The sequence below is a fragment of the Ailuropoda melanoleuca genome, chromosome 20, assembly GCF_002007445.2.
Source record: "Ailuropoda melanoleuca isolate Jingjing chromosome 20, ASM200744v2, whole genome shotgun sequence".
In the NCBI taxonomy this organism is placed as follows: Eukaryota; Metazoa; Chordata; class Mammalia; order Carnivora; family Ursidae; genus Ailuropoda; species Ailuropoda melanoleuca.
This window is the reverse complement of record NC_048237.1, coordinates 7904440-7926503: the sequence shown is the minus strand read 5'-3', so window position 1 is coordinate 7926503 and position 22064 is coordinate 7904440. Positions and strand designations below refer to the sequence as shown.

The following is a 22064-nucleotide window of genomic DNA, read 5'->3' as shown; positions in this document are numbered from 1 at the left end:
ATTCAGTGATCTGTTGCTCCAGAAGTTTCCTTCCTGGAGGTAAGAAGGACAAGCATTCTTGTTCCCTCCCTTCTCTTCTGATATTCCTTTCTCCAAGATGCCTCTGAATTCCATCATAGATCACTGATTTATATTCTCTACATGCCTCTAACCCCCAGTTGGTGATGGAAAGACTTTGTAAGTTCAAGATCTTATCAACTTTAGGAAAAAACTGTGGATCTCTGCTACTTATCAGGTTTTACCATGAAGAGAATTTATTTATTTATTTTTTTTAAAGATTTTTTAATTTTTATTTATTCGACAGAGAGAGAGACAGCCAGCGAGAGAGGGAACACAAGCAGGGGGAGTGGGAGAGGAAGAAGCAGGCTCATAGCAGAAGAGCCTGATGTGGGGCTCGATCCCATAACGCCGGGATCACGCCCTGAGCTGAAGGCAGAGGCTTAACCGCTGTGCCACCCAGGCGCCCCTACCATGAAGAGAATTTAATTTAAATGAATTATCTAATGATGAAAATATAAATAGGACTCACATTATTGAATTATTTTTGTCATTCTCATCTGCTATGAACATTAAGTATGCCATATATGGTTTACTCTTGAACAATCTGGGGGTTAGGGGTGCCAGTCCCCTGAGCAGGAAAAAATATTTATATAACTTTTGATTGCTAATAGTCTACTGTTAACAAGAAGCCTTAGTAATAAAATAAACAGTTGACTAACTCATATTTTATATGTTATATGTATTATAGACTGTATTCTTACAATAAAGTAGGCAAGAGAAAAGAAATGTAATTAACAAAATCATAAGGAAGAGAAAATATGTATATAGTACTTTACTGTATATATCAAAAAAAATCTGCATGTGAGTGGACCCTCATAGTTAAACCGTGTAATTTCAGAGTTAACTGTGTAATTACACTATTTTTTAAGTGTGAAGGATAAGGAATTAGTAGTTATTAATATGTGGCCATCTTAGCCACAAAATAAAGTTAAATTGTGTCTTCTTTTAGTTCACAACACAAATTTAGGCCTTTGGTCTAATAATAATGGCTATAATTTTTAATCCTTTATTAAGGGCAAGGAAATGTGTAGATATACGATCTCGTGTAAACCTCACTGAAATCCTGACATAGGTTGTTATTATTTCCATTTTTTTCAGAAGAAGAAACTGATACATTTTTAAAAAATCAAGTAATCGTTCAAACACAGGTCTGGCTCATTTCAAAGTTCTGTGTATATCATTTTCTTAAGAAATTTCATGATTTTTATCTTTATAGAAAGCTCTAGATTGAATCTTAGAAAGGAAAGTTGGTTTTTCACATTCTTTTAGTGTTTTGAAACTAGAGTAAAGTTAGGTATTCTTAGCCTAAAACAAAGTTTTAGAAATAAATTTTAAGAAATACATGTGACTTGCTCTTTGAAAAGCTTTTGCCAGCATCTGACTTTTGAATAAAGGTTGGCCTAGAGGTCATTTAATCATGCACTTAACTTTTATCCCAGGCAGTCATTTAACTGCTTTAATAATGAATTGTTTCATTTTAAAATGTGAATAGTAACATTTGCTTTTAGGAACTCCAACATGACCAATGAATATAAATTAGATAATTAGTTAAAATTATTTATGTATTTATTTATGTATGTATGTATGTATTTATTTATTTATGATGTATTTATTTTAAAGAGAGAGAGAGAGAGCAGGTGGAGGGGAGTGGAGAGGGAGAGAATCCTCAAGCAGACTCCTTGCTGAGTGTGGAGCTTGACATAGGGCTCAATCCCAGGACCCTGAGATCATGACCTGAGCTGAAACCGAGAGTTGGACGCTTAACTGACTGAGCCACCCAGGCACCCCAGTCATCAATAATTTATGAAAGAATGGTTCAAACTAAGTCAATATATTTATTATCTTTTAGCTATCACATTGAGAAATGTGCTGTGAACCTAGAGGTTCTTAGAAAAGGATCTTTTCACAACATCTAGAAGAATAAGGTAAAAGTAGAATTAGAATCTTTCCTAGGGTTTTCCGATAATTATCCTACACAGGGAAATAGTTTTGTCACAAGTTTTTCTGCCTAAATTTCAAAACGTCACATAGCTTATTAAAAAAGAGATGGTAATTTTATTAGATAAAATATAAAACTGATGATTTTTTATTAAATCTGTTACAGTTTGGACATTTTAGGAGAAACAAAGCAAAACAAATAGGGGAAAAGGCAGTTGCATTTTTGGAGACTGTCACAAGAGGGCATTTATGGATTAACTCAGTACGTTTTTCTATATTGGAAAACACTGAAAGCCTTTCCAACTCCCAAAAGCAAACTAAGAATAATTAATTAATAAAAATTTAAAGGGAGAAAAAGAAAGTCTCTAAAGTTTTTATTCTATATTAATTCTGCTCTAGGAAGTTGGCTGTTCTTTTTCAGGTGTTTCTGTCAGATGAAAGGTACTATATACTTTTAAGTATTCAATGTGAGTGACTCATTTCTCCCAAATACTGAGATCCTAAAAATATTTTACTAGCTTTTAAAAAAATCACACATATTTTGTTTCTAGTATTTGTTTGTATACTATTGGAAGACAAATATGTAAAATAAATGTTATTACTACAACTGATAAAAGGTAATTACATTTTTAAAACATGATTTTATCTTTTGTGCTGAAAAACAAGCTAATTAATATTCCTAAGTATTTTGAAAACAGGTGCCATTTAGACAATACAAGCATAAATGCCTTAATAAAATAATGAAAAGCTTAGTTTCATTAAGAAATAGGTAAAGTAAATTGCTAGAAAGAGAGTGTGCTGGGGCCCACTTAAGGGGAAAGAAAGAAACTGCAACACATGTTAAGATATTTTTAGTCATAATATCTTGAACTCTTTAAGAGCAAGGCCTTTGTCATCTATCTTTACAATCCCAGCCCAGCATGGTGCTGAGAATACAGTAGGTACTCAATGAATATAGCTAAATGAATAAATGAAAGCATCTCTGTAATTGAGGATAAATGTACAAGTGGCAGGGCAAGGGAGAATTTTCAGTGATTATTAATTAAATTAATGACTTTCTTGTTGCATTAATTGATGTCAAACCTTCAAATACAAAGGGAAAACTTCATTCAATCACCTGGGGTTTCCAAATAACTACAGAGTTGGTGCCATATAAACAAAACATCAGGAGAGCTAATGTGATGATATGTATATATTCAATTGGCGAGAACAAAGAAGTTGCAAATATGGGAGCAACAATGTATGCAATATGATCTGGGAAAGCTACATCTATAAATCTCTTCATGATCATCTAGTCTATCACTCTAACATCCAATTTGTGTCATGGAGGATTCGATTTTTATCCAATTGATCCAATATTTTGTTGTATTTTCTTTTTATTCATCAAAGATCTATAATGGGCTATATGAGTATTTAATGTGCATTAGAACGTACCTGTTAGTATATGATTTTATATAATTTCAATCAAAAGTAAAGGAATGTGCCATTTTAGGGGCACCTGGGTTGTACAGTATGTTGCGTGACTGACTCTTGGTTTCAGCTCAGGTCCTAATCTCAGTGTCTTGAGATCAAGCCCTGTGTTGGGCTCTGTCCTCGGCAGGGAGTCTGCTTGAGATTCTCTCTCCGTCTCCCTCTACCCCTCCTGCTCATGCTCTCTCTCTCTCTCAAATAAATAAGTAAATCTTAAAAAAAAAAAAAAAAAAGAAAGAAAGAAAAAAAGAATTGTGACACTTTAGATAACCTGCAGTCTTATTACAAATAAACATACAATTTCCTTTAGGCATTTTAACATAATTAAAACAAATTTCAGATTTGTTTTCCTACTTATGCCAAAGCACAAGCTTTCAAAAGCCATTTTCATTATACCATATTCAGGGACAACAGTGAGACATGGGGAAACAGCCTTCCTGTTTATTTGAATTTAACAGCCCTGGATTTAAAACTCAACTCCAACAGTTATTAAGAATTGTTATTTTCTATATCTGTTTTCATCTGTGAAATTGGGGTAATATTGCCAACTTTAGTGATTGTAGGTTTGTACTGTTTTAGGTATTAAATTTTCATATTGTAGGTAGTGTATTTTAACATATGTATTTTAACATAGTGTATTTTAACATATTTAACATAAATTGCCTGGTAAGTAGAAGATAGTATAATACCAGACTTTATAATTAGATAACCATAGATTTTAGGACTTCTGTTGAGAAGTTTGAGATATTGGCAGATCTAGAAATGATTACAAAATTGTCCATGTGCTCCTTCATATTTCTCAGACACCTTGGTGTTTAATTTGGACCATGAGAGTGGTTCTGATCAATGGCTTTGGTGGGAATGTTGTGTATCACTTTTTGCCTGAGAGCATTAAAAGCTGTATGCCCCCATCATCAATATCTTCCCTACCGGGGTACCCCATGAAGCCTGGTCCTGAGATGGTGGTGTCTCAACATAATGAGGTCTCCATCATATGGGTGGTCGAATGACTAAGTGGAACAGATTCCTTGCAGGCCAGCNGATAACCATAGATTTTAGGACTTCTGTTGAGAAGTTTGAGATATTGGCAGATCTAGAAATGATTACAAAATTGTCCATGTGCTCCTTCATATTTCTCAGACACCTTGGTGTTTAATTTGGACCATGAGAGTGGTTCTGATCAATGGCTTTGGTGGGAATGTTGTGTATCACTTTTTGCCTGAGAGCATTAAAAGCTGTATGCCCCCATCATCAATATCTTCCCTACCGGGGTACCCCATGAAGCCTGGTCCTGAGATGGTGGTGTCTCAACATAATGAGGTCTCCATCATATGGGTGGTCGAATGACTAAGTGGAACAGATTCCTTGCAGGCCAGCATGAACATGTGCAAGATCTAACATTTGTTGTGTTAGGCCACTGATAATTGGGAATTAAATTATCACTGCAGTGTAATTCATAATCTGGTCTAACCCAAACACTTCATTTTATTAATAAGGAAATTAAGTCCAGAGAAGTCATNCATGAACATGTGCAAGATCTAACATTTGTTGTGTTAGGCCACTGATAATTGGGAATTAAATTATCACTGCAGCGTAATTCATAATCTGGTCTAACCCAAACACTTCATTTTATTAATAAGGAAACTAAAGTCCAGAGAAGTCAGTGTGTGTAGTAGCCAAAACTAGATTGCAAAGATTAAATGAATGTAGAGGTATTAGATCCTTTTCAAGTGTTATGTCTTATGAGTCACAGAGTCGTCTTCTCTATAATAAATATACCTCTATATAAATATACCTAATATATATTCCTAAATTCCTACAGTGAAACTGACATCTCAAGTTATTATTTTTTTTTATCATTCTTTCCTTCCTTCCATCTATGTTGGACATAAAGCCCTCCCAATCAGGCTGGATAGTCTTCCAGAAAAGACCTTCTTGTCTCTCTATTCTCGTTTTCATCTCAATCCAAATATCATTATTTTTGTATTTTAAGCTATGGGCCAGATATCAAATCCTATTCATTAAGAACATATTTGAAACCAGAAGTTCTTTTCTTGATTTTTTTTTCTCTGACTAGCAGTTGGTTAAATTTAAAAAAATATGAGTTTAAAGTACTTTAAATTCTAAATTGAATTAATCAGGTACTATATTCTATAAAGGATTTTTTTTATGCCACTTGCCCTTAATGAAACTTTTTCTTGTGCTGAAATAAGTATGGATTGAAATTTCTGGTTATAATTTGAATTTGTTTTTCCAACGTTTGGCTACTTCTTGAAAGTATTGACTTATTTTTGTAATTGTACAGAAGTGGGATTATTTAAATCTATATTTGACAAACGCATTTACTTAATTCTTGGAACTTTTATTCCTATGACTAATAATATGAAAATTAAAAGCAGTCTTCTGAGTATTTTATGGAAGTGGGAATGGTTGCTAAGAATGGAACTGTAGACATTAGAAAATAACTTTTCAGGGCACATACATTTAAGAGCAGAGAAGAAGGGTGCCTGGGTGGCTCAGTCTACTAAGTGGCCAGCTCTTGACTTCAGCACGGGCATGATCTCAGGGTCCTGGGGTTGAGCCCCACATTAGGCTCCATGCTCAGTGGGGAGACAGCTTGAGGATTCTCTCTCTCTCTCTCTCTTCCCCTCTGTCCCTCCCCCTGTTCACACTGCCCCCCTCTCTCTCACTCTCTCTAAAATAAATAAGTAACTCTTAAAAAAAAAAAAAACCTGCAAAGAAGAGGAAGAGGAGCCCATGAAAAAGAAGATTAGGCACAAATAAGCAGAAGTGTAGGCAATAAAAAAATGTTTAAGAATTATAGGACAGAGGTTAAAGAAAGGGATAGTAGATATCCCCTGGCTCTGAGAGATAAGGATTACAATTGAAGAAAAGCATCTGATTTTTATCTTAGAGAGATATTTGGTGGTTTTTGAACATACTGATTCTTAAGCTTCTTTTTCTCTTTATAACACAAGATATATAACCACTCCCATCAGCAACAATGCATTGTCAGGGCAGAAAATTATCAAAAGCTGGGGCGCCTGGGTGGCACAGTCGTTAAGCGTCTGCCTTTGGCTCAGGGCATGATCCTGGCATTCTGGGGCTCGAGCCCCACATCAGGCTCCTCTGCTGGGAGCCTGCTTCTTCCTCTCCCACTCCCCCTGCTTGTGTTCCCTCTCTTGCTCACTGTCTCNGGGTGGCACAGTCGTTAAGCGTCTGCCTTTGGCTCAGGGCATGATCCTGGCATTCTGGGGCTCGAGCCCCACATCAGGCTCTTCTGCTGTGAGCCTGCTTCTTCCTCTCCCACTCCCCCTGCTTGTGTTCCCTCTCTTGCTCACTGTCTCTGTCAAATAAATAAATAAAATCTTAAAAAAAAAAGAAAATTATCAAAAGCAGTATCTTGTATCAGAATCTCATAGTAGGACATGGGTTGCTTAAAATATTCCAAGTTATTCAGATCCAGTGCATGAGGCGGTCAAGTAACTCCTCCACTCCAATGAGAACCATTATTCTCAAGTAGTTTTTTCAAACTCCCCTCTGGGCAGTCCTGGAATTCATAGCTATTGCCTTGGGGTCTGTGAAGTGATGATGAAAAAAACTTAAATTCTATATTTTCATTTTACTTGAAAATTTAAAAAAATAATATACACATAAATCATTTTATTGAGTGCACACTTGCTACAGAACTGGTGTTCATGTTTGCTTCTAAAATATACATTGCCTTGGGGTCTGTGAAGTGATGATGAAAAAAACTTAAATTCTATATTTTCATTTTACTTGAAAATTTAAAAAAATAATATACACATAAATCATTTTATTGAGTGCACACTTGCTACAGAACTGGTGTTCATGTTTGCTTCTAAAATATACATGGTGTGTGGGAAGTGAAGGGCGGATCATGTCCATGAGTGTGCGCCGTATGGAGGACGGTTTTACCGTCCTCGCGGAGAGGTGCTGGGAGAGGTACGGCAGGACGTGCACTTGGAAGTATAGGCACCTGAGCTCAAAAGAAGCAGAGCAGTACCAGGTCATCTCACGTTCACTTTTGAGCTGCGTTGTGTGGATTCCGTCTTTGTTCGTATCAATCATTAACAGCAATACTAAATCTGTATATCTTAATGAAGAAAATTTGTTTCTTCGTTAGGCATTTAACATAGATAACAACAATATAGTGGAACTAAATTTATCTTTAAGCAAAGAAGACAAATTTAGAGAGTTCTCAAGGGACATATAATTAAAATTGACATTTTAAGATTGCTCCCTCAAAGAGTTTAGGTTTAAGTATAAGTTCTGATTATCATGAGCCACAATTCAAAGATTTACTATTACTCATATATTTTCTAAAACTGGGTTATTTAGCTAGGCGTAAGTGTTACTGATACAAAGGTAGGGAAGCAAATTAGATATAGAAGCGTATGTTATGCTACATTATGATGTCAGTAAACGCAACTAAGTATTTTCTGAAATAAATATATCATCTGACATATTTATATTGTTAATTTATCATTTATTGGTTGTCCAGTTTATATTAACTTATACGTTCATGATTATATCATCATAATTGATAACATTTACACAGTGTAAGTAAAATTTACATTTATGCATATTTAAGTAACATGGAAATACAAATAATTTAACACTGCCAATAAATTAAAAGAGTATTCTGTTCCAAAAGGTATGTATCTCAAATATAAGAAAAACTGTTCTTGAGTTTATTTCATAGAGTAATGTGGATGAAAGCCAGATTCCTTTCGTGTAAGGAAAGTCTAGGGTGAGAAATCAGTGGTTGTAGTAACATAAAACATCTATTAGAGAGAAATGCGGTGGAAGAAAGAATAAGAATAAGAAAAACAGGGCAGGTGCTAGAGGAATCAGCTGAGTTAGGCAGGCTGGGCCAAGATACGGAAGCCCTAGGCATGACGCGAAGCCAGTGTGGTTAGAAAGCCATGGAGGGAGAGGCAGGGAGAGCAGATTACGGTGGAACGGGATCTGTTCTGACACTCGCCATATGGAAACACTGATAACACAGGGCACCTTGCCACACGGCTTCAGTCCATGAAGCACAGGTGTCTAAAGTCTGAGACACCATCCCCACTGTCCGTCTCCACTCTCTGCCAGAGCTCTCTTGTTGGTAGGGATCGCCAGCCTAGCCTGGTGAGAAGATTCATTGAGGGGAACTGTTAAAATTAAACTTGCCCAGTTCCATGCCAAACATTCTGATCAAAATCTGCATGAGAATGACAGAGTAGGCAGTTAGTTAGACCCCAGCGGGAGGCAAAGGTGGTGATAAATAGGTGACACATTAGAAGCCTGAGGACACAACATCTGACTTTGTGGCTTTTACCATCCTGGTCTTCTGGCACGCCAGGGACTGAAAGACCAAGAGCCACGGGTGCAGAACATGCCACGCCCTCTCCTCTTTAACCTCTGCTCCCAGGGTAACTTATAGCTTCATTATAATAAATTTACATTGTGGTTTTCAACCCCCCCCCCAAAGATGGCCATGACAGTTCTGGCAAGAACCTTGTAGAGCCAAAAACTCCCCCTCCCAATGGGCAGAAGGAGTCCTTTAGATGATTGGAAACAACCTCGGTTGGAGACCGCCCTAGCTATGACCCCTAACGTATGCAAACAACAAAGACAAGACACCCTTAACCCTGGTGCCTTTGCCACTTCTGGGCCTGCCCACTCCCCCTTCTTAAGAGTTGCTGTCCTTAATAAACTGCTTTGTGCTTGCTCCCTTCCCTCCAGTTGTCTTTATCTGAGCTTGGATCCTCACGTAAATCTTTTACACGGAATCCAAGAACTGAAACCTCCATTCACACAAGGCAGACTCTCCTACCTGTAACAAGACAAGTCTGAGAAACTGTGTTTTTAATAGGTTTCCAAGGTGTTATGACCTTCTGCTACTTTTTATGGCGTGGTTGAATATAATGTTGCTTAAAATGTGGTTCACTGACCAGCAATACTTATAAATTCTCAGCCTCCATCCCAGACCACTGAAAATCCCCAGACATGGACCCTAGAAGTGTGTATTTTCACAAGATGTCCAGATGATTTTGAGGTATGCTAACCTTTGAGAACCACTGGATTAATGGGAAACCAGTTGAAACTGGATCTCTGGAAGTCGAGGCCTAGGCATGGATGTCTTTTAAAAGGTTTCCTAGGTGGTATTAATATGTAGCTGTGGTTGAGAAACACTGCAAGAAGTCATAACACAGACCCTCTGAAGGGTATTTGGTTGACAAGAGTTGAGTAATAAATTAAGCCTACCTCTCATACTCCCTCTTATATATAATTATGCTAATCAAAGTACTTCTTTCTTATCCCCACTCCCCCACACCTAGATCATCCTCCCTATTTACCATACACACATTCTCAGATCAATGACTGTTGATTGAATTAATCATTTAACACATTAGTCCTAAACAGTATCTTTCCTATAACAGAGATAAGGAATGATGTCTACGTGCAGAACCCATGCTTATTTTTCTATATGTTCTTGTTCTAATTTCATCTTGTTGTTCCAGGAAAGATTGGATTACAGGTTGGTGAGACTGATATTGTAGATAGGAGTAACTTTGAGTCTGTTCTAATTTATTTAAAACGGTAATTATTTGCAAAATTTGGTAGTTTATTATTCGCAACAAATTACTTGAGGCATACCTCACAATTAATCAAGGCACACCACAATTTTGAGCTATTTAAAGATTGAGAACAAATTACTATATGTGGAAACTGGTCAGGTTTTCGACTCCAGATTAGAGCCCTTTAGTCTGGGAGACACAGAAAAGCGTATATAGAGATGGGCTGGGTCTTGGCCTGCTTTAGGCCCACCTGCTTTGACTAATCACAATAGGCCCCAAAGTGAGAGGCTGAGGGTTTCCTTCATTACCCTAATTTCCATAGTCAGTTTCGTTTAAAACTTGCCCCTCCCGCACTTCTTGAGATGTAATAGGAGGGTTTGGAAAAAAGTCATGTAAAGGAAAGAACTGTCAGTGTTTTAGGTATCTAGCATAGAACTGGGATTAGTTGGTACAAAGTGCTAGTCTTTTGGGTCATAGATTAGCTTTTGTCAGGATTATCAGATCTGAAATCCTCATTTTACACAAAAAGAAACTGAGGCCAAGAAAGTTTGTCGCTGCCCTTCCTCTCCACTGTGCCATTCTTTCCGAGACATGAGTCAGCTCAGAGAAAGCGTAGGTGAAGGTGTGTGGGCTGATCTCCTTTCTCTCTGTGAGTCATCTCCTGGGACTATATAGCTCATTCTCCCGAGCCTTGGAAAGCTGAACTCTTGACTTCTTATTAGAAGACAAGAGGAATACTTGTCACTGAGAAAAAGAAAAATCCTAAATTGAGTGAAACAAAACAAAACAAAAAAGAGGAAAGAACTGGGATCATTGGATAAATAATAGGAAGGGAATAAAGGCAGAGAGAGACATGAACATGAATCCCCAGTCACTTGATAAAAGGATGTTATTTTTGGGTAATACATCAAGCGTTACTTCCACTTTATGTAGGATTGTTTACAAAAGAAGTTATTATATCATACAGTGTCATAAGCTTCTCCGAGAAGCCTTGAAAAATGTGTGTAGGCATTGGACAGGCTGATGGGAATGCAAGTCCAAAAAAAGGGAATAGAGTTTATTCATCCATTTACCAATTCCCTCCTTCCTTGTTCATTTACTTATTCACACACTCATTCATTTACTGAACAAATATTTATTGAGAGCCTGCACAGACAGTCCCTGCTTTCGTGGAGCTTTAACTGAGCAATAACACTCAGACACATGCTATACTACAGGGTACATTGAGAACTTTAAGAACTGCAGTTTACTGTGGCTAAAAAAAGATTCACAGGCCCACACTGGGTGATGAAACTGGAGACTTAGGGAGAAACGCAGTCAGAGACATCGAGAGAAACCGAGAGAGCATTTTAGAAAGATTGCTCAAGCTATCATGTGGAGGAATTGGAGGTAGCAAATTTGCGGGTATGGAGCCCACTTAAAGAGCTATTTTATAGTCAAAATCAGAATGGAGAAAGACTACTGTAATAAAATCAGTGGGAACAGACTAAATGGGGTGGATGCTGCAAATGTAAAGGTTGATAAGTAATGTAACTTGACATCCTTTTTTGCCATTTTGTTTTAAATGTGGCTCTCATATTCAGGAAAGTGGAGCCCATTGCAGGGCATAAACTCATGACCCTGAGATCAAGACCTGAGCTGAGATCAAGAATTGGTTGCTTAACCAACTGAGCCACCCAGGCACCCCTCTCCATTTTGTTTTTTGACTTAATTCAACGAGGCTTGTTTTCATATATAAGAATTTAATCAATTCATATTATTCTGGATACTTGAAATTTTCATTCCTTTCATCTTTTGTTGTTGTTGTGTTCTGTTTTGTTACAATTGTATGATGATTCTTTGCTACTCTTCCAGTATCACTTTCTACTTTCCTCTTGTCACATTCCTTGCTTTGCTCAATTGATGGCGATGTCTTCCGAATTCCTCATTGCACTATGCAATCTATTTTTCTGATGGTTACCTTCATTATTTTTAACAAATACATTTAGGCCCTTCTTATCTATCTATCTAATTTATCTGTGTATGGATAGAATTAAACTAAATGAAGGATACAATAACATTAACGTTCATCTTACAAACAACCCAGCAGTAGAATATTCATAATTCCTTAGAAATAAAAAGAGAGTTTATAATACCATAATCATAGTGGAAGATTTTAATATATTATCTTAGAATTTAATAGATGAATTAGATGAAGTATGATAAATATGATAAAAATGATAAAAAAGATTTGATTAACATGAATAAAAAATCTTAATTATACCCTCTGATACACATAGAGAAAAAGACAGAAAGAGAGAGAGTGAGGGGAGGAGGGCAGAATATGTATTCTCTGTAGTGTACAGAGGTTTTATTTTCACAAAACATTTGTGAGAAGAAAAGAAACTTTCATTCAAAACAAGGTTACAAATAAAGCTTAAAATTATTATTCATAACATGTACATTTTACAGAATATTTGCCGTACATGATTAAATAAAACAAGAAACTAAGGATAAAAAGATACAAAAGAATTAGGTACCTGAGAAAAAACTATTCCAAATAGCACAGGTACTGAACAGCCAATCATAATTAAAGCAATGATTTGCAATTTAAGAAAATAAACATGAATATATGAAAACCCATGACCATGGTGCAGGCTGTGTTTAAGATCTATGGCCTCGTACAGTTTATTATTAAATAGGCATTGTAAAAATAGAAAAAGATGAAAAGCAACAAAATGAAAGGCACATCAACGTAGATAAAGACAAATTCTAGAGACCTACTCTGCAGCATTGCACCCATACTTAGCAATCCTGTGTGGTTCACCTAAAAATTTACCGGAAGGGTTGATCTCATGTTAAGTGTTTTGACCTCAATAAAGAGAAAGGATTGAACAGTAAAATGGGAAAAAATTAGAAATGATGAGTAAAACCAAAAGTTTTCACCTGAGACTGTTGAATAAAATGTATAAATCCCTGACATAAATGAGAGAGAGCAAGCAAATTTGCAATAATCTAAATTTAAAAATTTATATTATTATGATAAATATTTTGCCAGTATTATACAAAAATACTTATAAACACATGGCAGTAAATTAAAACAGAAGACTAACTGGAAGAAATTTAAAATGTGGTCAGTGTTAAACCAGTAGATAAGGCTGTGGGCCAAAATAATTTTATATGTACATTATATTTAACTTCTAAGGAACCAGTACATCTATGTTGTTTAAACTATTTCTGAGCATAGAAAAGATGAATTCATTTTAGAAAAAGTAAGATGTCACTAATAGTAAAATCTCTTACATTTATTTTTCATACAAAACTCTATAGACCAATCTCATTTGTTCATGTAGGATTAATAATGTAAGTTATACAAGTATATTCTGTACTATATCACAAATTATTTGTTTTATTAGTAATACATAATGATAACATAAGGTTGATTCCAGGGACACCTAGGTGTCCCAGTTGATTAAGCGTCTGCCTTTGCTCAGGTTGTGGTCCCAGGGTCCTGGGATGGAGCCCAGTGCTGGACTCCCTGCTCAGCGGGGAGTCGGCTTCTCCCTCCCCCTCTTCCCCTCCCCCTGGTCATTCTGTGTCTCACTGTCTCACTCTCTCTCTCAAATAAAGAAAGAAAACTTAAAAAAAAAAATAAGACTGATTCCAGGAATCCAAGGATTGCTAAATTCTAGGAAATAAATCAAAATGGGAGAGGAATAATTTGTAGTGGTTATGAATGTGGGCTTTGCATCTAGACTGCTGAGTGTAAATCCTGATTATTTCACTCAAATCTGTTTGAACTCTTTATGTATCAGCTCCCTGATTTTAAAGTTGGGGATAATGATATGACTTACTTCAGTGAATTCATCCATATAAAATGTTTCCTTATGCCTGGCACATAGTGAGAACTTCATAAGCATTAGCAATTAGTGGTAATAGTAACAAACTGATGGCAAAACCCCCCATAGAATTATGTAAAATGATCCCAAAAACTATGTGACAAAATTCAGTCATTTCTGATAAATTTCTTATAGGCAAAATAGGAATCATAGATACACCCCAAATGTTATAAAATATTTATCAGAAACATCAAACATCTGAAATCGGATTAAATCATGAAAAATGGAATACTTTCCTTTTTAACTCTGTATCAAGACAAGATATTCACTATTATTTACCTGGAGGTTCTACCTAATGAAATAAGGTTAATCTACCCCCCCAAATGAAATAATTTATCAAGAGGAAATGAAACATACTAATTTTTTTAGTTGGTATACAAGATAAGTGAAATGGAATTTAGTTAGAATATATGATAGACCCTATCAAACATTTCTAAAGTTGAAGGATACACAATACAGAAAACTCAATAGCTTTTTTATTCATACTGGTGAAAACTAGTTAGAAAATAAAGTATAAGCAAAGATTCTAATCATCTTTGCATCAAAAACTATAAAATGTATAAGAATAAATTTTATAAGAATGATATATATTTCTATGTATATATACATAATACATGCATGTGTGTGTGTGTGTCTTGAAAACTTTCCTGGAAGACATACAGTTTGGTCTAAGTAAATGTGCAGGTGTGTAGGATTTCAAATTGATAGTGAAAGTAAGGCTTTTTCAATAAATGGCTGGGGAAGAATTAGTAACCATTTGAAAGAAAATGAACCTAGATCCCTACCTCACTGCATATTTAAATAAAAATTCTGGGTGGATTAAATGTATAAATATGCTTATGTATAGTACCTGGAATAAATATCACATTTTTCTTTAGGATTACAGAGGATTGAGGGAAGAGTTAAATGTTTTTCAAGATGAAGTTTGTTTTATAAATTTACCAGAAGGAGTAACAAAGAAAGAGGCTTTGGAATACAATCATGTAAGGGAACAATAAAAGCAGGGAAGTCCCCAAGGAGATAGAAGGGAAAGTGACATGGTGCTCTAGGGGCCACCCCAAAGAGACCATAGCTCCTCGTCTGCAGATGGGGTGCTAGGCTACTGCGTGTGTAGTTATGCTTTAGGTTGTCAAGAAGACAAAAAAAGAACCGAATACGTCGTTTTCTTTATGAAAACTAGAGGTTGTGGATGAGAAATTATTTCTTGTGAGCAATGGGGAGAATTTCTCCAGAAAGGCGTTTGAGAAACGCTCTTCATCCACAGGAGAAGTGAGAGAAAGCAGAAAAGTTGGAACATCAGCGCTGGGACACCTTGCTTCCAATGGCCTAAGGCTAACAGTGCTTTCTTCCGGGGATGGATGATGTGCATGCTTCCAGGAAGTGGTTAACTAGATGTAATTGTCATGTCTCTGCTCCTATCCCTTTTAACTCTCTTGAGATTTACCTGGCCATTTATGAAGCACATCCCTAAATTTCCAGTGTAGTCCCAGGATTTATGGACTGAGGAAAACTTGTCAGGCCAGAAGTTACTTTGGAAAGGAGTGATTCTTGTTCCCCAAATATTTTAGGAGCCTCTTGCGGAGATGGGACTGTAGGGGCAAGACTACCTTGGCACCAATGAGGTTGGATAAAACTCGAGATGAACTGTTAATTTGAAATTTACTTTGTATAATTTATAGCATAAATTCTTTTTCTTCTTTTCTTTACAAAGAGATGGCCAGCTGACTTCTTTTGGGACAAAATAGCTGGAAGAAAAATAGGAGCTGTTAAGCTAAAACCTGCTATGCCAAGTTGTAAACTACAGCAAATTTTCATGGTTGAGTGGAAAAAAATCCTGAAAGACCAGGCTTATAATGGAAGTGCTGACAAAACCAGCTCTAGCAGCACAAACGCAGGACTATTACCAAGCCCTTAGGGTGGACTAGTTGATATCATTTGCACTTTAAGCAGTTTAGGTGTTAAATTGCATGCAATTGCACAGTGTGATAAAACACCCTTCAAAGATATGAAATAATCCCTCTTTTTTCCTGCACTATTTTCTTACAGGAAGTCTTAACTCATAAATGGTAGTATTGGGTAATTTGTTTTTAGTAAAATGCAGCGTAATCCATTTAGTTACAATGCTTATCCCGTTCCAGTGGCAAAATGTAACAGGTGCAGGGTGTATTCAATAGAGAGTGAGCCTAATTTCACAGATCCGAGTTTAGATTGAGATTTTCCTTCATATTATTCTTTTACTGATTTTTAATGGCAATTTAAAACCATTTGACCAAAAGAAAACAGGAAAGTAGCCAGAGTGGATTTTTTTAATGTGAAAATTTTAATGTAACTTCTTCTCTAACATCTTTTCTCAGATTGAGAACACAATGAAAATAATCTGTTCCATTCCACGATTTTTATGGTTTGCTTGCTCAATTTTGTTCACTAATGTCATTTTGGTTTAATTCAGTGAGCAACAGCTTTCATAGGATGATTAACCTGCAGCTGGGCTGATGACACACAAATACAGTAAAAATGGTTTTAGGTTTTTGGTAAAGTCTTCTTAAGAGTGACAGGCTTTAGAGGAGTTTCTCTATCACTTTGTGGAGACTGTCAATCTTGAATTGGTCAAATAAAGATACATTATGCCAGGCACTATCTCTTAGTAGAAATGTTGGTTAGAGGAGTTTAAAATGTATCTTAGAATACATTTTGAAATAAAATCTTAGTATTGTTTGATGACCCTTGATAAAAAAGATTGAGAAATAATCTTTTGGAGAAGAAAGAAAAGAGGAATTGTAAAAACCAATGAAAATGGTTAACCAGAAAAATAGAAATATACATTATTTTTCATGTAAGGTTACTTGTTAATCACTTGGATTAACCTTTTGGGGGGGTGGGGAGATTTAAAAACTGCTTATTACAGCATATCAACACTGCAAAGTCAGAACAATGCCTAATAGTTAACAAAGGCAACATACAAACTCCCTCTCTAGAAATCCTATACACAAAATTCTTCTGATGAAATAAAGCTGAAGGTTGTACATGAATATAGCCATCTATCCATCCATCCAGCCAGCCAGCCATTCATCATTCCATGTATCCATAAAATATTTATTTTCTATTTTTCTATGCTAGCCATAGGTAGGCAGATCTTAGGTACTAGGATGCAGCAATGAATAAAATTTGATCCTTATCCTCAAGGAATTTATGGAACAATGAGTAAGACATTCAATCATAGTAAATGCATTGATAGCACAACTCAAACACAAAATTGTAAAAGTAGGCTATATATCAGGCAAATGCTGTTTTTATGAATGGGTTCAAAGTGAATAAGATGTGATTGTTTACATGTATCACTTTCTAGATAGCAATGTGAACTGCAGGAACTCAGAAATAACAACTCTCTCAACTCAGTGGGCTGTCTTAAGGAGCCACGGGGAATCAGAACACTTGCTACTGCTGATTGAACCACAAATGTATGGACATGGCAAAAAGGTTGCAACAAAATTTTCAAAATTTTAAAGAGATGTTTATATATCTCTGAAGATATTTTAGTGAACTTAAGCCCAGAAACATGTCTGGAGGGGCACCTTGGTGGCTTAGTCGGTTAAGTGTCTGACTCCTGATTTTGGCCTGGGTCGTGATCTCAGAGTTGTGGGATCAAGCCCCGTGTGAGGCTCCATGCTCAGCAAGGAGTCTGCTTATCCCTCACCCTCTGCTTCTCTGCCTGCTCCCCCCTCTCAAATAAATAAAAATAAAATAAACATGCCTGGAGAATGTGGTGGTCTTTTAAATAATATTTTCCACTTAATTCATCTATACAGTGAAATGGCCTCAGATGAAGTTACCCTGGTTTGAATACAGTTGCTTGTACATTTGGACTTTTTTTTCACTTAAGCATAATTATGTTGGTTGCTGAACATGGATCTGTGCCTGTTGTCCTGGGTGAGGCTAGGAATATTCTTCAGCTCAATAGTTGGATTTTCATGAAGTTTTGAGTATCCTTCTGGTAACCACTCTTAATTGTATGCTTGCGTCCTTCCAGTTTCATTCTGTTTGTTTATGTGCACACACGCACGTGCGCACACACACACAAATGCATAGGTTTTCTTTCTTTCAACATAAACTGGATCATTGTTCTGTAATTTATTTCCAAACATAAATTTCAGAAGGATCTAAGTCATCAATTTCTGTATCAATGCATTTTGAAAGATATCTAATAAAAATATAGAGAGAGATTGTAACTGACCTCAAGTGATTTTGTTTACAGCCCTTGACATTGGTGCTTGAAAGCAACTGAAAGGAAATCACAAGAAAGCCATGATCATAGTGCATGGGTGGGTTTGCCCAGAAGAGAAAGTACTCAGACGATGGGTAGAAGGTAAACTTTTAAGTTTTCTTTCCAGTTGAGATCTTTCCTACCTGCTTAAATATTAGATGTATTTATGATTATTATTAGGTTTTTATAGCTTCAGACTTGTGGTTAACAAGGTTAACAACCTTTGAAATAGAAAGAAAATTTTTACAAGATGTGTTTAGTCATGTTTCTCCTTTCGTTTTGCCTGGTATTCTTGCAATCTGAATAATTGAGTCTTAAGAAAAATTCCTTTTTTTATTTGATTTTTCCTTCTGTTTCATTTTTCTGATTATATATATATATAATCTCCTCCACACATATGCATATATATATACATATATATATATACTTACATATATACATACATAATCTGTAGCTATAATATATATCATGCATACTATCTTCTGGTGCTATCTTTTTCCCCCTCATTATCTTTATCACTTCATTCTGTTGTAAGAATATATATAGCTGATATTTGGTTTTATTTACTACCTCCACAGCAGTTTAAAATCAGTATGTTTTTCCTTGAGTTTTAGGATTTCATCATTTCTGAAATGAAGGTAATAACAACACATTCCTTATAGTCATATGTGAATTATACTAGAATGCAAAATTAGTGCTTAGTAAATTCTAGTTATTGAATTGTGGTCAGAGAATGTTTCTATAAATGTTCTCTTTTGGAAATTACTGAGGCTTATTTTATTTCTTAGTGGATGACTAATTTTTTCTGAGTCTTTAGAAAAAATATGTTTCTCAGTTAAGTGCAAAGCTCTCTGTATATATTTACCAAGCACATTTGTCAATCATTCCGTCAGTTCTGGTTATGTCAAATTTTAAGCTATGTCACTCCACAGCCAGAGTTTGATCAAATTATTCTTATATTGTTGACATTTTTTATTTTATATATTTTAATGATACATTTATTGGTACATAAAAGCTCCTTCCTATGTATCTTTGAAATTTTTAACGCTTATAAAACATCCACCCCCACTTTTCTGCATTTAATGATTTTAAGTTGAATTCTACTTATCTTTTATGACAATTCCTGCTGAAAATCTGAGCTTTCCTCCCAGATCCAGCCTCCACTCTTTACTATTGTCTGCTTCTAGATGCTAATTTATATGGACCAAGCACATCAAGAGATACCCTTGCCCCCTGGCTTCTAGGTGGGTTAGGCCGGCAGGAGCACTGGCAGGACCTCCCAGGCAGGGAGCAGAATGAATTTGGGATACCTATTCTTTGCTTCCTTCATGTGGACTTGCCATATGACTATAGGTTTGGAACAAAATCACAGCTTCTGTCAGATAGCCTCTGGCTTCTGGTAATAAGCTTTCTCCCTTTACCCACTGAGACCTAGAGATGGTAATAATTTCCTGCTATAACTGGTGGTGATTTTCCTAAACCCTACCCATCCTTTGTTGATAGTTTATTTTATTAAACTCTCTTCAAGTTATCTGAACTGAATGTGCTAAAAACTTTCTGCCAGGACACTTACTTATATATTATTTTCAAGTTTGCTTTATTTTTATTTCTGATATCTTTGTACTTTTCTGTTTATTTTCAATTCTTCTGTGTCATTTTACTTTAACTATGTCCCTAAAAATCAGCATTTATGGATTTTCCTTTTTGTTTATTCGAACTGGATGTTTGGTTTTTAGAAGGGGCTTTTTAGTCCATTCATTTTATTATGACCTCTGATATATGTTATTTTTAACATCTTATTTTTTGCTTTCTTTTCTTCCTGTTATTTGCATTTATTTAATTTTGATATCTATGGAATGATCATGTTGACTTTGCTTGTTTAAAAAAATCTCTTAGTGGTTTGGAAGTTTTACATTCTATTTCTTCCCCCCCATTTCTATAAAATATTTGACTTTATGTTTCATTATTGTCATAAGGAATATTGATAACCTAATCTTCAACCAAGATTTGACTTTGGCATCCTTTTGTTCTTTATCACTTCAAGAGTTCACTTTTTTTTTTAATCGGAAACTTCACTTCTAAATTTTAAAGTTTAATACAATAAGCAGCAAAAGTGAGAAAAATGTATAGGGTAACTACAGTTTTGGGTGTGCTAGAAAAGATAGCCATTCCTCTTGATAAAAAGTTAAATGTAACTAATGCTGAACTTAATTGGTGATATTTATTATTGGATGTTTTTCCTGGAAAAAAAAAAAAGTGTGTTGTTGCTAGTTTGGAATTCTGTAGTCTTAGTTCCATTTTTTTTTTCTTAGTGAAAACTAGTACTTTATGGGGCGCCTGGGTGGCTCAGTCAGTTAAGTGCGTGCCTTCAGTGCAGGTCATGATCCCAGGGTGCTGGGATCGAGCCCCCAGGTGGGCTCCCTCCTCAGCAGGGAGTCTGCTTCTCCCTCTCCCTCCGCCTCTGCCTCTCCTGCTTGTGCTCTGTCTCTCTTTCTCTCTCAAATGAATAAGTAAAATCTTAAAAAAAAAAAAAAGAAGAAAATGAGTACTTTAGAATATTTTTTCTAAAGTTTTTATTTAAATTCAAGTTAGTTAACATATAATGTACTATTCATTTCAGGTGTACAATATAATAATTCAGTGCTTCCATACAATAACCTGTGCTCATTAACAAGTGCCCTCCTTAATCCCGTCGCCTGTTTACGCTGTCCCCCGACCCACCGCCCCTCTGGTTACCATCAATGTGTTCTCTACAGTTAAGAGTCTGTTTCTTAGTTTGCCTCCCTCTCTGGTTTTTCTTCCCCCTTTGCTCATTTGTTTGTTTCTTAAATTCTACATATGAATGACATCATATGGTATTTGTCTTTCTCTGACTGACTTCTTTCATTTAGCATAATACTGTCTAGCTTTATCCATGTTGTTGCAAATGGCAAGATTTCATTCTTTTTTATGGGTGAGTAATATTCCATTGAAAAAGAAGAAAAAGAAAAATGAACACCTACTATGTGCCAGGTATTTTCTGAGCACTTGAAATACAGAAGTAAACAAAGAAAGACATCATACTTAATATTGGTTTATCCTTTATCTTTTAAAAATTAATGCTGTTTGTCAAAATTATAGAGATTAATTTTTGTGAGTCTAAATCAGAGGTTAAGTCATACAGCTTTTAGCAGACAAGTGTAAAATATGCTATGACCTAATAAAGAAAATTTTAGAAAAATCGCCTTGTTTATGGTATTTTCTGGCTAAATATTTAGCAGAAAGCTTCTGTTTAAAAAAATGAGTATTTTGGATAAAGGCACTTTTTTGTAGTGCAACAATTGTATTACAACATGGGCTGTTTTTAAAATAACTGACAGGAATTATTTTATTTCTTAATTCAACATATATATTTTTAAAAAGATTTATCCATTTATTCAGGAGAGAAAGGGAGAGTGCAGGGGGAGAGAATCTTCAGGCCGACTCCGCGCTGAGCACAGAGCCCAACATGGGCTGGATCTCACAACCCTGAGATCATGACCTGAGCCAAAACCAAGAGTGGGATGTTTAACTGAGTGAGCCACCCAAGCACCCCAATTCACCAATATGTTTGAATGCCTACTGTGTACCAGGCAATAGCATACATCAATGAACAAATAAGAATCCTTGCCCTAGAGCAGCTTACGTTCCTGGAGTAGAACACAGTCAAAAATAATATGCATGGTGAATAAAACCATTCTTCTTTGGGTTCTTCCTCTGTCACACTATTTTGAATTATTTGCTTCAGGTCACAAATGAATCTTTTTGCTTTAATTAGATCTTATTTTATTGGATCTCTTCTGAGGTCTTCAGTATGGCTGAGCCCCCTTTTCTTTCTTTTTTTTTTTT

The 22064-nt window shown here is 35.7% G+C and overlaps 1 long non-coding RNA gene across 1 annotated transcript in view; it reads left to right on the top strand.

Annotated features, from left to right (window-relative positions):
- The window catches only part of LOC117797221, a 58586-nt gene that overhangs the window by 8233 nt on the left and 28289 nt on the right, over window positions 1-22064 (top strand). The window contains exon 3 of the long non-coding RNA XR_004622136.1: window positions 18189-18299. This is a non-coding gene — a long non-coding RNA (uncharacterized LOC117797221). The remainder of the gene's footprint in view (window positions 1-18188; window positions 18300-22064) is intronic.